Source organism: Macrotis lagotis, chromosome 2 (assembly GCF_037893015.1).
Source record: "Macrotis lagotis isolate mMagLag1 chromosome 2, bilby.v1.9.chrom.fasta, whole genome shotgun sequence".
NCBI classification, from domain to species: domain Eukaryota; kingdom Metazoa; phylum Chordata; class Mammalia; order Peramelemorphia; family Peramelidae; genus Macrotis; species Macrotis lagotis.
This window is the reverse complement of record NC_133659.1, coordinates 308,978,668-308,984,667: the sequence shown is the minus strand read 5'-3', so window position 1 is coordinate 308,984,667 and position 6,000 is coordinate 308,978,668.

Sequence of the window (6,000 nt, the reverse complement as noted above, 5' to 3'; positions counted from 1 at the left end):
CTTTGTGTATTCTCTCTCTCTCTCTCTCTCTCTCTCTCTCTCTCTCTCTCTCTCTCTCTCTGTTCCTCCCTTCCTCCCTCCCCTCCCTCCCTCCCTTCCTTCCTTCCTTCCTTCCTTCCTTCCTTCCTTCCTTCCTTCCTTCCTTCCCTTTTCCCATTCTTCTTTTCTCCTTTTCCTTCCTTCTTTCCTCCAAATACTTTTAAACAATTATTCCACAGAAGACAAAGGAGAGGTCTATGGCAGATGTGAGTAGGGTACAAGATAAAATTTAGTGAGGAACTTTGAAGAAAAACACAAGTAAAAGAAATCTTCAAGGGCTTATATGAAAGAAAAAAAGAGGAACTGATCACTTGGGTGAGGGTGAGAATTGACAGGTGAGAATACAGAGTATTCATTAAGTGTAACGAGCAAATGAAAAATATATCCAGTTCATCAAGAGCACCTCCCTGAGGAAATTATTGGAGCATATGGATAAGAACAGCAGACATGGTTGGGTTGTTATTTGAATCATTGAAATACCTTCCTTATTGATAGATATATTTGAATATTGAAGAGATTGTTTATTTTGTATTCACGTGTAAAATTTCATTATTTTTATAATAATTCAATGATATTTGGTTTTTAATATTTCTTTTTAAAATACATGTTTCACTTATTATTCCCACTACATGCAATAGTAGTTTTTAATCAGTCATTTTTTAAAGAAAGATTTTATTTATTTTGAATTTTACAATTTTCCACCAATCTTGCTTCCCTCCCTGCCACCACCCCAGAAAGCATTAATCAATCATTTTTATTGTTTAGGGGTTTTTTTGTAAGGCAAATGGGGTTAAGTGGCTTGTCCAAGGCCACACAGCTAGGTAATTATTAAGTGTCTGAGACCGGATTTGAACCCAGGTACTCCTGACTCCAAGGCTGGTGCTTTATCCACTACGTCACCTAGCCACCCTGCTAACCAATAATTTTTGCAAGGTTTTGATTTTTACATTTTTTCCTCCCTCCACTGACAAAAAGCAATCTGATATAGGCTCTACATTTCTAATCGTGTCAAACATGGATTAACTTTGAATGTGTTGTGAAAGAAGAGTCCAAATGAAGAAAGAAAACATTAGAGATAAAATTACATAAAACCTAAGACAACTTTCAAAAATTAAAGACAATAAGTTTTGTTTCTCATTTAAAATCCACAGTATTTTCCATCACAAATCTTTTAAAATTGTCTTTAATATTTGTACTGCTGAAACGAACGGATACATCATGGTTTATTATGACCTCATCTTGTGTTAGGGTATATAATGTTCTTCTGGTTCTGCTCATTTCACTCAGCATCAATTCATGCATGACTTTCAATATTTCAGAGCAGCAGTAATAATACCCCCATTTTACTTCCCTCTAGAATTAAATTAAGGACTTTCCTCATTTCATAGGAGAGGTGTGGGACTTTGAGTGTTGAACACATTCTATACTGACTCAGTGTATTTACCTATCAACTTTACTGAGCAGATTTTCATGTGTGTGTGAGTGTGTTTTTCTTACCAGCTGAAAACTAGCTGCAAAATAGTTAAATAAATTAGAGAAATGAACTCTGAAGACCATATAGTCTCATATAGAATCAGAGATCTAGGATTCAAGGACATATATAAATGAGAAGGCACAGAAGAGCTCCAGAACCTACTTTTTAGCCCTGAATATAACCTTCTGGTGATCTGATGGTAGATGAGGACATGGGCTTAGAGCAGAGTGATTGACACTAGACAAGAGTTCATCTACTAATCTACTGTGTGATTTCAAATTCAAAAAGGCAACCCCACAATGAATGATGTATTATATTAAATTAAGTTAACAAATCTCCTTCCCTATTTAACCTTCATGGAACCACAAACTGGAGTATTATGTTCAGTTCAGGGTTCCACATTTTAGAGAAACATGTTAGTTTAGAGAGCATTCATAGTCAAGTGATCAAAATGGCAAAGGGACTAGAGCCATGGAAAAGAAACCACGATGCTTTTGGGGGGAGGGGGAAGAGGAGGTTATGTACAATTTATTTAGTTTGCCTTTTTTATTTTTTGCAAATTATTTGCAAAATTATTATGATTTTGCCAATAAATAACCATATAGGAGGACATATTTAGACTGTTCTTCATTGCTTCCCTCTCCACTAACCATTCAAACTGGGAAATCCTTGGCAAGAGTTTTTAAAAAGTCATTCTCAGGAAAAAAATTAGAAAAGGAAAATGATTAGAGGAAATTCCCAGAGTATTCTATGTGTCAACGCCAAAGACCTTCAAAATGGGTTCTAAGAAGTAGTAATTAGAAAAATTCCTACAAAAAATTCCATGATGCATTTCTTCATAATAGAATCGTGGAAGCAGGGAATGTTGGAGATAGAAGAAACTGGAATTCATCTTCCTAGTCCAATCTCTTCATTTTTTTCAGATGCAGAAACTGAAATCCAGAAATGAGTGATTTGCCCGATTTTTTTAAGGTTTTTGAAAGGCAAACAGGGTTAAGTGGCTTGCCCAAGGCCACACAGCTAGGTAATTATTAAGTGTCTGAGACCGGATTTGAATCCAGGTCCTCCTGACTCCAAGGCAGGTGCTTTATCCACTACATCACCTAGCCGCCCCTGATTTGCTCAAATTTACACATACTTCTTTTACATTAAGAATATAAAGAGGGTCACCTAGGTGGTATAGTAAATAGAGCACTAGCCCTGGAGGCAGGAGGACCTGAATTTAAATCCGGCCTCAGACATTTGATACTTACTAGTTGTGTGACCCTGGACAAGTCCCTTTACCCTGATTACCCTACAAAAAGAGTATATAGGGAGATAGGGTAATCATATAGAATAAAGCTATTTTTCCATTATCTGTCCCCATCATTAGAATATTTTCTTTCCCTCATTTCTGCCTCTTTTCCACATTGTCTTTCAAAAGTCAACTCAAGAGTTACTTCTTTGAAGACTTTCTTATTCTCCTTAATTACTAGTCCCTCTCCCATCCCAATCCTACCTAGGTCACCTTGTGTCTTATGAAGTTCCTTCTCATTCTAAACTCTATGGTACTGTTGTAATTAACTTCTCTGAACTTAGAGTAGTAATGGGAGAAAAGACACACAATCTATTAGTACTATTTAGACCAAATTTGAATATTGTCCATTGTTAGAGGATATGGCAAAGCTTGCCTCTGTTGCTATATCTTTGAAGAAGTCAGATTTCCCATGACATGGACGTAGCCACACTTATGATGGTCTATTAGTCATTTAGAAATGAAGTTAAAATTGGAAAAAAATATTAATATTCCATGTAACAGTTAACAAAAATAGTTGTAGTGGAGGAAGAAGAGACAGAGAAGGAATGGAATATTTATAAAGCACTGATTCAAATGAGCACAGCTTCCCAGTGTGGTTTGTCTGTGGTCATAAAATAGAAAGAGGGATTCATGTCTCTCATGTCCTAGATGTTTTATGCTGGGGCGACTCAGAAGTTGCACCAGTGGCCTATGGCTCAGTTCCCGAAGTCAACTCAATCTTTAAAAGAATTTAATGCCTAAAAAATACTAGCTCAATTTGGGGGAGAAGGGATTCTCAGAACATTGTTCCCACTATATCTCCATATCATTATAAGACATCTGGAGACTCAGTTGCACAAAATATTAAAAGAAGTGGTTCATGAATTTTTCAACTCTAGTAATCTCAAAGACCCTTCCCAAAGTTATAGAGAAATAACCACCTGTGTCTATAGAAGTAGTACCACCCTTCTCTATACATATATCAATGAAATTATAGATCTGTGAAAAAAAAGTAGGTCACATATGTCTAAGGAAAGAGAAGCCTGCATATATGTAAGCTGAAATTCCTTAGGGGACACAATCTATTGGTTCTCTCTGTACAATGAGTTAGAAATAGAGAAAAAGACAGAGGGAGAAAGAGTGAACAGAAATTCATAACAAAAAGAAACATACTAATCATCTTATTTTCCCTAGTTCTCTTGATATGGAAGATAAAGAAACTGAAACAGAGAATGCACAAGACAACTTTCTCTTTTCTTTGCCACACAGCTCTTCAAAAGAAATTATTACTTAGCATTGCTAGATCTATATTCATAAGACCAACCCCAGTAATATGTACTCACCCTAAAGAAAACGACAACCTCACCCTTGCCAAAATATACATGAAAACCAGCAATAAGAATGAGATGCAAGGTAATGGAGTAAAGTGACTTGCCCAGGGTCACACAGCTAAGCAATTATTAAAGTGTTTGAGGCTGGATTTGAACTAAGGTCCTCCTGACTCCAGGGCTGGTGCTCTTTATTTAGAACACCATATCTTTAGGATGGGAAATGCTCAATTTTATTCTCCATCATGTGTGCACAAGAAGGAAGAATGGAAGGAAGGAAGAGGGGAAGGAGGGAGGGAGGAAGGGAGGAAGGAAAGGGGAGAGGGAGGGAGGAAGGAAGGAAGGGAGGGAGGGAGGGAGGGAAGGAAGGAGAGAAGGAGGGAAGGAGGGAGTTCAAAAAGTCACTTTGGCAGTTTAATAGAGGATGGATTTACTTGGGGAGAAACCTAAAGAAGGTAGAGCATCAATCCTGAAGATTGAGAAGATGACCGCCTGCACCAGAGTGGTGGCAGTATCAGGGGAGAGAAAGGAAAATGTTCAACAGATACTAAAAAAAAGGTAAAATTAATAGTAAATAGATAAAAATCAACCCTTGGGAAGTGTATGGATATGGGAGATGTGAGAAGAGAAGTGAAGATTACTTCAGCATTGTGAGTCTGAAGTAATGGGAGGATGATAACGGCCTTTACAGCAATAAAAGAAATAGGAGGGGGGCAGGATTTAGTTAGAAAGATAGCAAGATCCATTTTGGCCATATTGAGTTTAAGATGGATGTCCAGTTTAAGATATTTGAAAAGAAATTAGAGATGATAAATTGAAGGTTAGTAGAGGGACTGATGTAGGTTAGGTAGATTTACAAATATTAACATAGACAATGTTAATTAATTCCATGGCATTTCATGAGATCATTAAGTGAAACAGTAGACAGAGAGAAGAGCAGACCCAGGACAGAGCAGTAAGAGTGATTAGAGGGCATGAGGAGCATCTGCAAAAAGAGACAGAGAAGGATGGTTAGAGAGGTAGAAGGAGAACCAGGAGAGAAGAATGCCTTGAAAATCCATAGAAAAGAGAGCATCATGGAAGACTGATCCGAAATGTTAAAGGTTGCAAAGGTATTAGGGCAGCTAGGTGGCATGGGGTATTTAGGTGGTGCAGTAGACACTTAATAATTGCCTAGCTGTGTGACTTTGGACAAGCCGCTCTTAACCCCATTGCCTCAAATAAATAATTATTTTTTTAAAATGTTGCGAAGGGGTTCAGGAGAATAAAGATTGAGAAAAGATCATTGAATTTAACAACCAAGAAATCATTGATAACTTTGGAGAGAACAATTTCAGTGGAATAATAATGTTGAAAGCCAGACTGAAAGGGGCTAAAAGAAAAAAAAGAAGAGAGATATTAAGGGTATCTATTGCAGATAATTTTTTTATGGTGTTTAGCTATAAAGAGTAAAAGAGGGGTGGTTTGGTGGCGCAGTGGATAGAACACCAACCCTGGAGTCAGGAATGCCTGGGTTCAAATCTGGTCTCAGACACTTAATTATTACCTAGCTGTGTGGCCTTGGGCAAGCCACTTAACCCAATTTGCCTTGCAAAAACTTTAAAAAAAGAGTAAAAGAGATAGAGTATAGTGGCAAGAAAAAGAAAAAAATGATTTTTTTTCAAGGTTGGGGGAGAGGTGCATATTTGTAAGCAGAAGGGGCTATATTTCTTTCACTATATATTCTTCAAGTAATTCTCTCTCTCTCTCTCTCTCTCTCTCTCTCTCTCTCTCTCTCTCTCTCTCTCTCTCTCTCTCTCTCTCTCTCTCTCTCCTCCCTATACTCTAACTATATCTTTCCCTCTTTGCTTGACTCTACATTTATTTCTCTCTGTTTTTTTTCC